Source organism: Nuphar pumila, chromosome 12, assembly GCF_984573655.1.
Source record: "Nuphar pumila chromosome 12, dmNupPumi1.hap1.1, whole genome shotgun sequence".
In the NCBI taxonomy this organism is placed as follows: Eukaryota; Viridiplantae; Streptophyta; class Magnoliopsida; order Nymphaeales; family Nymphaeaceae; genus Nuphar; species Nuphar pumila.
Window position 1 is genome coordinate 50,369,141 of NC_143260.1, and position 10,591 is coordinate 50,379,731.

The window sequence follows — 10,591 nt, forward strand, 5'->3', positions numbered from 1 at the left end:
CTCAAAGTATTGTATATGCCCTATTCATATAGGTTTTCATTATATATGTTAACATAAGGCATGTACATGAACCTTTCATCAATTTCTAAATTTAATATGATACTTGCAAGTTTCTCTCTACGTTCGTCTGTCCTGTGCTAACTATGTTTTACAGGAAGATATAAGAAGCTTGAATTTCTCCCTTAGACTAGAAATTCCTGATGTTTGCAATTCAAAGTTGTAATAAATTAGATATAAATGAGAAAATTTACATTTTCTGCTTTAGATAGAATAAATGAGCATTATAAATCACTTGTTCTCATATTTTCTCCTTTGTTTGTTTCAAAAATTCACGAATGGGAACACAAATGGCACGTGCACCATTTCATAAATAGGTAATTAATCCTAAGTTGATGATTTACATTAATGGCCATAGTCAGGATGTAAACAAAACTTAGGATTGTTATCTTTTATAAAATAACATTGGATCCACACTGGATCCTCTTAAAAAAATCATCATATTTTCAAATATTTCCTTATTTTATTAGAGTTTAACTTAGAATTGGCTCAAAATACGTACCAATGGCCATAGTCAGGGTATATTGAGAGTTAATTCCATTTTAAACTCTATAAAAGCACAAAGATATGTTTTATTCTTCACCTGAATTTAAATATAGACTATTATATAATACATTCAATGACCATAGTCAAGGATGTATTATATTTTCAATCTTATCTTAAATTCATTTAAAGAATGGAATAGCGTTTCAAAAATCCAAAATTCAAAATTCTTCAAATTCATTCATCATTTAGGATAGAACTGCATCATGTGTTCAAAATTCCTTTTTCAAAACTCCAAGTGATGTAAATATCTTCCTTAATCTATCTTCAATTCTTATAAAATCCAATTCATCCTTTCATTTTCAAATTCAATTTCATTTTCAAATTCAATTTCATTTTCAATCTCAAAGTTTGATTTAACTTTTGAGATTTCGAAGTCATTTTTATATTCAAATTCAAATCAGATTTCAAAGTTCAATTCGACTTTGAAATTCCAAATTCATTTTATATTCAAAACTCTAATCAAACTCAAAGTTCAAATTTTTAACTTTGAGACTCTTGATTCATCTTCTAAATTCCAAATTCAAAAATTCAAGGTCTAATTTGACTTTGAAATTTGTTTGTACATTCAAATTCTAAATTTCATTTTCTCTTGATTCATCTTCTGAATTTAATTCTCAATCCATTTTAGGATCCAGTATTCAACACTCACTTTGGATCTTAGACTTCAGATCCAAAATCCACTTTAGGATCCGGAATCCAATTTCACTTTTGGATCTGAGACTTCAGATCCAATTCCATTTTAGGATCCAAAATCCAATTCTACATTGGATGTTAGACTTCAGATCCAAATCCATCTTAGGATCCAGAGTTCAACTCTACATTGGATCTCAGACTTCAGATCCAAATCCATCTTAGGATCCAGAACCCAATTCTACATCGGATCTCGGATCCCAGATCTTAAGTCCATTTTAAGATCCAATTCAATTTCAAAATCTAGATTTCAAATCCAAGTCAATTTCCACATCTCATCTGAACCCCCCCTTAAATCCATTTCTATTCTTAAATGCCATTTTGATTTTTCTCAGTCCATTCCAAATTTCAAACTTCAGAAATCCAAATTCAATTCCATCTCAAGTATTCATTTCCTTTCCTAAATTCAAATTCAAATTCAAAGTCCATTTTTGACTTTGAAACTTCATTTCCTTTCATTTCAAAGCTTCAAGTCATTCTTTCTCATTTATTCTTCCAATCCTGATTTACTTCAAAAACTTAGAACTCCTCTGATCTATCTCAAGTTCTAAGTTAGATTAAATCATTTCTTCACTCCTTTACCAAGTTCATCTCAGAATACTTGGAAATTTCTAAATCAATTTTCAAAAGAGCATACATCCTTGCATTGCACAAGTATGATTCTTTGTGCATTTAGATTTAGGATAAATTCTTAGATTATATTTAGGCAAAGCAAAAGGCATAGATTCGATCCTTGGTTCGATTACCCCTGGTAAAGGGGCCAGGAACGGTCAAACCTCGTACCGACGAGCGAATCCCGTCTCTCCATTTTTCCCACAAATTTTCAAAACGGAGGCGAATAATTTTCTAAATATTTTCAAATAAAGGTCAAGTGAAAACCCGCAAAAGAGTTCCTCCTCTCTCTTTCTTTCTTTTATCTTCTCTCTCTCTTTTCTTTCTTTTATTTTTCTCCCTTCAAAAAGGAGAAGAATAGAGGTTAGAAAAGGGAAAGAGAAGGAAGAGAGAGAAACCACAAGAGAAGAAAAATTTTGCGATGATCACAGTTTTGGCGACCGTGATGGGACAACGTCTTCGTCCGGTCGAATTTGTGCCTTTGCTTTGCTTTCATATAATCTAAGTCTTTATTCTAACATATGTCAGCTACATTTCCATGCAAACCTTAGGAGCCTAGACTCTGTCCTAAGCTGACATTATTTTCATATAGGATCTAAGTATGGTTTGGTAGGACCATATTGAGAAGATTATCCATGTTCACATTAGACTTAGGTCTTAAATACAACTCTCCTCAATTTTAGGGATTGAATGGAGACAATGTATGCAAGTGTATGCTTCTTTTCATTTAAATCTATCTCTTTAGGACTTGCATTAGAGTCTTCTGATTTTATTGCATGTTGATCATATTTTGAAAACATCCCTACTTATATTGTCCCGATCTTCACGTTGCTGGGCTGTCTCACTAAACCATAGTTCGGGAGAGAGCCTCACAATTGGACCACTTAGTTGGGTTCGCGCCCCCTTACCACGTACCTAAGGGCCATAGTCCGAGGTATATCGATAGGTGCTCAAGGATGTAGGGAAGCCTTTTACCTTAGAACCGGAGAGATATCTTTATATGCCACGTACTTCGAGCTTCGGCTTGAGTATATCGGCATACCTTGATGGAAATCAGATGATCTAAATCTTAGAGTTAGGATTAAGATCCTATTTGCCATTTCAAATATTGCATATAGAGTCAGCTTTAGGGAGTGCTATTTGTGCATCCTTGCTTGTATGTCTGTGATTGAATGATATTATATATGTATATGTATCTTTCTTATATTTTCTAAAACCCTGGGTATATATTATTCAAAATTCCCTCTTTTAAAAAACCAGGTGTATTGCCTTTTCCATGATGATCTTCAGTTTTTTAACCCCCATTAACGCACCAGGGATGGGTATTGGATTGCCGAGACTCGCCTTCTCCTTGATAAAAGGATTGCCTTCTCCGTCTTTCGCTTTGACGAGAGACTCGCCTTCTCCTTGATAAAAGGATTGTCTTCTACGTCTTTCGCTTTGTCGAGAGACTCGCCTTCTCCTTGATAAAAGGATTGCCTTCTCCGTCTTTCGCTTTGATCAAAAGACTCGCCTTCTCCTTGATAAAAGGATTGCCTTCCTCATCTTTCGCTTTGTCGAGAGACTCGCCTTCTCCTTGATAAAAGGATTGCCTTCTTCGTCTTTCACTTTGTCAAAAGACTTGCCTTGTCCTTGTTAAAAGGATTGCCTTCTTCATATCTTACATTTTGCCTTCTCCTTGTTAAAAGGATTGCCTTCTTCATATCTTACATTTCGCCTTCTCCTTGATAAAAGGATTGCCTTCTTCGTCTTTCACTTTGTCAAAAGACTTGCCTTCTCCTTACCAAAAGGATTGCCTTCTTCATATCTTACATTTTGCCTTCTCCTTGTTAAAAGCATTGCCTTCTTCATATCTTACATTTTACCTTCTCCCTGTTAAAAGGATTGCCTTCTTCATATTTCACATTTCGCCTTCTCCTTACTATTGCCATCTTCATATCTTCATATTTTACCTTCTCCTTGCTAAAAGGATTGCCATCTTCATATTTTGCTTTTACCTTCTTCTGTTCAAAGGATTTGCCCTCTTCTATCTTTTTGCCTTGTCAATAGATTCATCTTCTTGATAAAAAGTTCGCCTTATTCATCTTTCACCCCATCGAAAGATTCACCTCCTGTTACCTTATTCATCCTTCATTTTTACTTTCCATTTCTCACATTTTCCGGAAGAGTTACCCCATTCAGTTGAAGTATCTCTCCTGTCCCATCACGGTTTCAAGAAATCCGTGTGGTTGTTCCCACTCAGGTTAAGGGTCAAAACCTGTATTTTCCGCGAGAGGTCATTAAATTCAAAAGCTGATTTAGTCCCAGCTATGAGACGTCCAAGTTCATCCCTTTTTCAAAGCTTTAGGGAACCCCATTTCCTTCCTCCTTTCGCAAACCCCCTTTTGGATTTGTTCGTCCAAACTCCAAAGGTCCCATCATGGTCTCTTCACTCGAGGATTCCGTATGGTCGTCCCCTCCAGGTTAAGGGTTAAGCCTGAACCTCGTTACCTCGTGGTATCTTCCTTTTTCAGGTTTGGGTTAAACCTAAGTCTCGTTTCGACGAGGTGTTTCTTCCTCCAGTCCCATCATGGTTCTTCCCATCGAGGAATCCATGCTTTGTATATTCATCCAGGATAGGATCCTATTTGAGCTCCATCTCATGAAGCATTCTCTTATAAATGTCCCATCAAAGTCCTCGCATTTTCCTTTCCCCATTCAGATTATCTTGATATGTCTTCGTCCCATCCAGGTTAAGGGCTAAACCTGAGTCATTCCACGAAGATTGATCTCGCCTCACCCCTGAGACTTGATCAAAACTCCTCTCTTTCAGCATTTCGGGATCATCACCCAAAATCCCATCACGATTTCCTCATTTTCTACTCAGTCATATCACTTTCGAGGATTTCGTCTTCCAAAAGCCATTCAAGGATAAAGTTTTAAATCTGAAAAACCATGTCTTTTAAATCAAATTCTTCCACACCTAGTTCAGATCTGCTGACTGAGGCATTTTTCAAAATTTGGAGTGTTTTCTTTGCCACTAAGCTCGGCTTTCAACCAGCTTAGTAGCAAAGAGGGGCATCTGTGAACACCCCAAAATTTTCAAAATCTTTTAAATATTCCCTTATTGCCCCTAAATTCATTTCAAATCTAAATTCCAGTTCATTTCTCAAGTTTTATTGAAATTAAATTCAGTTCATATGTTTAAATTTGATTTCGGATCTAGATCCATTGTTCAGATCCAAATCTGAGTCTCGTTTTCCAAATTTTAAATTAAAATTACAAAAAATACCAAAAATAGTTTTTAAATAGCTCGGATAATCCATCCGACATCCGTTTGGATCCATCATGTTGTATTTCTCTATTTGAGTTTCAAAAACTCGAATATTTTCTCAAAACTTGGGTCCAAACCCATTTTCTGAAGAAATTTTCTCAAAATAACCTTGATTTTTTAGAAAAACCTTTTTTTTATATATATATAAATATTTTGAAATTTTGTAAAATTAGTTTAAAATTATTAGTTTTAGAGTTTTGTTTTCAAAAATATCATAAAATGTATATAAAGTGAAGAAAAGAACAAAAAAAATAGAAAATAAACAAAATTCAGACTTTTGAAAAACTCTTTATTTGAAAAACAATCTTTTAAACTAAAAACAGTTTTTGCAAAAGCTTTTGAAAAAGAGTCGGCCATTTGAAAATCTTTAAAACAGAAGGGTTTTTAGGAAAAAAAGAAAAAAATCGTGTTTTCTTTAAAGGTTACAAAGTTTTTTCCTCTCTCTCACAGAAACCCTCTCTCCCTCTCTCGCAGGCTACCTTCCAGAAGGGTCCTCCCCATCGATCGTCTTCACCCCTCCCCTTTCCTGTACATTCCTCTTCTTCTCCTTCACGTACCGCTTCTTCACCTCCCCATTTCCTCCTTCACTATCCGTTTTCACCTCCCCATTGCCCTCCTCTTCATGTATCGACCCGTTATCACCCCTCCACCTTCTTCTCCTTCACGGATCCGCTTTTCACATCTCTATGTTCACGCATCAGCACCCCACTTCTTCCTTCTTCTCAACGATTGCCCTTTTCCCTCATCCTCCCCTTTCTTCTGGACCAAAGGAGTTCCACGCAAGAGGAAAGAAGAGAATCCCTCTCTTTCCTTCTTCATAACCCTGCAAGACAAAGATAAGTTGTCATTCATTTTCCCTTCTCTCTTTTATCATTTATTCACGATTTTTCTTTGATTTTCACTAGTTTTAGCACATTGTTTATTGTCGGATTTTTAAATCTTCAAATGATTTTTCATCTACACCTTGATTTCTAGCGATTATTCCTGTGGATTTCCTTTTTTTAAATCCTTCCTCACATACTGATGGTCGATCCATTTGTTCTCCTTTGAACTTCGATTTCATTCCTGTATTAATCCTATTTCATTTTTTTTAATGATTTATCCTTCAATTCCTTCAGTTTTTTAACCCCCATTAACGCACCAGGGATGGGTATTGGATTGCCTGTAGCAATCCCAATGCCTCCTCGTGCAATAGCAATGGAACGCAAAGATTCCAACATCTGTTTTTGAATCCCTTTAAAAATTGTGCAGACTCTTGAATGTTTGTCTGGCTTTAGTTTTATTTTAATGACTTGTTATATATGATTCCTTACTTCCTTCTTGAATGTTATGCTCCTTCTAAATGTCTGATTCATGTTCAGATTCTCTGTTTTGTTTTATGTACTGCGTTGTATATGGTCAATTAATGTTAACATCTTGATATCTCTGTTGATTCACCCACTAATGTCGTTTGTCTACTGGACTTTCCCTCCGATCGTATGATTACATTGTTCTCAGTTGTTCTGCATCATCTGGTGTCTTGAGTACAAACGATGAGTTACTTAGTTTGTGTCACACAGCCGACATTCAAAAGCATTTCTGATGGGGGTGATCAAGGCCACAATTAAGCACCATGCCCTCGGTTTCTTAAAATCAGAGGTCAGACAGTACCACATCGGCAGAACTGGACTGAAGGAGCGTTGGACCCTGACCATCCACAACACATTGCCACCAAGATAGAATCTGATTATGTTGCATATCCTGTAGGATCAGCTTCTAGTAGTGAGTACTAAACCCACAATCCAGGATTGCAATCTCTTCATATATGGGATTTTGGGTTCATTAGATTTACTGTGTAGAAATATAAATAAATATATGTATATATATATATATATATATATATATATATATATATATATATATATATATATATATATCGTGTTTTCCTGATTGATGCAGTATAAATGCTAACCTCATTCGCACACCTCTCAGTCGGTTAAGAGGTCAATGTGTTTGTTCATTATCCCTATGTTTCATGTATATTATCAGTTGTATTATGCATTTTCTGATTTTGTCTTTTGTTTTATCCATGAAATTTTGCTTTTTAAGATCATCATAGTTAGCATTGTCTTTTAATGTGTACATTTCCATAGACCAAATCTTTTAAGGTTTTGGCTAAATGCCAAAAAGACTCATTCTTCAAGCGAGAGTCCAATTATTTGTTTCTATTGATGTGTGGGAAATTTGAGGTAAGTGAATGATGTCAAACTAAATGCATTTTTTTTCTTTGAATATCTGTAATTTGCGTCATTTTCTCTGCATCCTCTGTATCCCTTACACTGTCATGAGATCACTGTCGGTCAATCAACTGATGTTGAAGGAATCTTACTAAGAGAAAGATGAGGCGTGAGGGAGATAGCTTGAGAAAACATTCAATATTGATCCCAACCCTCTCCATGAGAATCTGAATCTTAATCGGATCAAGATCTTGTTGAAAGAATAACTGTTCAGGTATTGTAATTTGGTTCTCCTTATGGAGCGATTCGAGATTATCAGATAAGAGAGCAGGAAGTAATCTCTGATTTTTGGTCTCTATTTATAAGGGACAATGAAGCCATTGCGGCACTTTTTCAAAACATCTGGTTACAACTTCCAGCCAAATTCCGGATATCCTTACCCCACATCTACTACAGCCATTTGCATCCATATTCTGCAAGTGGTACTGTTCATTAAAACTTAGAAGCAATTCTCACCTCTCTGCAGTCACGCCCACCTTTCTACGCCTATCCACTTCATTTCACCCACTTTGCTGTCACCACGTGACAGCGTACACTCATTTCATACACTCTGTTGTAGTAAAAACACACTAGTCATCACATCCGGCACCAAATGATGATGTATGTTTATTGCCAATGCCTCTGATTTTTGTTCCAGGTCATTAGTGAAAGGTTTTTCGATGGAGCAGGAGGATGTAAAGAGGAAGTTCAAGTGCTTCCCTATCATGTATCGGCGGATGCTATGCGAATCCAATGAGAAGCATTGAATGTTGGCTCTTGGAGCTGTGATCCAACTCTTTGGTGATACGGGACTAGGACTGTGCTGAGTCCAATTCCACGTTTTATCAAATAACAATCAGATCAAGTGAACATCTGAATCAAAATCCAGAATTGTGAGGCAGAGCATGATATAAAGAAGAAATTTTAAAAGCCTGAGAGGGCTGGGATAAGCTTTACCTTGTTAATAGACAAAAAAAAAGGGGGAATCGTGTTTGGCTCATGCTCTAACTTCTAATCTAGAATGTTGTAAAAAAAATTTGATTTTTTTGCAGGTATTAAAAGCAATCATTTCAATATGCTGAAGACGTTCTGTCTCAAGGGATAGAGAAATTACAGAAAAACTCTGGCTGAAACATTGGTATCTACTTCTAAGTATGTCAAATATTGCGGATTATATGGGACAAATGGCTACAACACTGGATAAATTGAGGATCCTCGTTCGGGTAACTTCTCTGAGTTGCAATTATTCCCAGCTGGAGGGTCACAGTCAAAGGGGATGGCATTTGCTTTGGATACTTCATTGGGTGGATTCAATATTCTGCTGGTCGAATGACCATGTTGCATTGGAACTGGGTCTCGGTCAGATAAAAACTCTTTTATGAGACAAACAGTGTCTTAACTTTGTATCTTTTCTATAATTTCCAGATCTCCTGATGGTGTTGTGGCTGCTACAGCCAATAGAGCTCAAGCAAATCGGAATCCTGCAAAAACGAAAGGAAGAGTCTCTCATCCCACCTGCAGATTTTATTTTGTAATTTGCTAAAGTTATCATGAAGTTCTTGCATGGCAGACTTGCCTCGCCAAATCTCTAATGGAAGGTTAGTCTTTACTTTAAATTTGTTGTCAAAGACTTCTTTATTGATTGCGTGCTTCCAAACCTGGTTACTTATTATCCTTGAAGTACCAGGAGATCACTTATCTTCATATTTGCAGTATTTGTTATTAAAGAGATCGGGTATGATTACAATCAATATCTTTCTTACAAGAAAGCAAATAAGAAAGAAGCATGGGTTGTATGTCACGGAATCAAGAAGTGCATCCAAGCTCAAGATGTTCATGTTGGCAACATGGTCTTGTCGTATGAGAATGATGAAGTGTCGTGTGATCTGGTTTTAATTAGAACTTTCGACCCACATGGTGTATGCTATGTTGAAATTGCAGCACCTGATAGTGAAATAGACCTGAATGACAAGAGTCATACCTTCTGCATGTTCTGAGATTAATTCTGACCTTTTGCACAAGATTGAAGGTGCCATTGAGTGCCCTCCATCCGACAGGGACGTCATAAGATTTGATGTAAATTTGTGTTTGTTTTCTCCATTTTATTGATGATGATCTATGCTTCTTAACCATCATTAATGCCTTGCTACAGTAGTGTTTTGAGAAGTATAGGATGGAGCTGTACATACAGGCGATGAAACCGAGTTGGGAATAAACAGAAAAGTTCCCTCTGGTCTCTACTAAAGATAAGAGGTTTTCGTGACTAGCCACACTGGTGGAGCTGAAGGTAATTCGCTATTGTTACTGAATTTGATCTGCAAGAGAAAATGGTTTGCTATCAACTTTATGTAAAATCACTCTGCTGCCGTTATCCAATGAATGTTATGACTCCTTATTTCCTTTCTGCTTCAATTACATTCCTAGAATTAATGCATTCTGCTGTATATATTTGTCTGCATCTATTCACTATATAATATCATGTATCTTGATTATTTCTTTTGCCCTTTTGCTTGTCGGCACCTACTGTAATATATATCACTACAGAAATGACATCCATTACATAAATGGTCATTTTTTTTTGTCATAACTGAAATGTATATCATTCAGAGATGAGCTATCATTGGACTGGAGCGATGTTATTGAAACTTCACATCTTCATCATTCTGTCTTTTAAATCAACATAAATTTTCACTGCACCTGTCACCTTCATCCCCTTTCATATCATATCTTGTTCACATAGCTTCCTGCACAATTAGTTGTTCTTTACATGCCTATATCCCAGCACATTAGGCAACATTAACAGGTTGTTGGTCTAGTTCATGGTATATCACTCCTGACAAGAGCCTCTGCCAGCTTTGTGTCCTCATCAGTTTGCTAGGATCACTTGATGTTCCCTAGCATATCATTGTGCAGTGTCACAGGCCCTGCCATATCCTGTTCAATCACCAAAATTGCTGCCTTTGTAGAAGTCACCTGCTACATTTTCACTATTACTGTTTTCCCAGATGTGTTTTCACAATGGTTCACAATGAACCATTGTGCCTTCTTTCCCACTATGGCAATTCAGCAATGAACTACCATAGTGGCTGTGTTTTCACAGTGGTTCACAATGAATCAC

General features: G+C 36.4%; 1 pseudogene; it reads left to right on the top strand.

The window, feature by feature from the left end:
• The first annotated feature begins 7,805 nt into the window (after positions 1 to 7,805).
• LOC149820892 (phospholipid-transporting ATPase 2-like) lies at positions 7,806 to 9,688 on the top strand (annotated as a pseudogene).
• Positions 9,689 to 10,591: the final 903 nt, after the last annotated feature.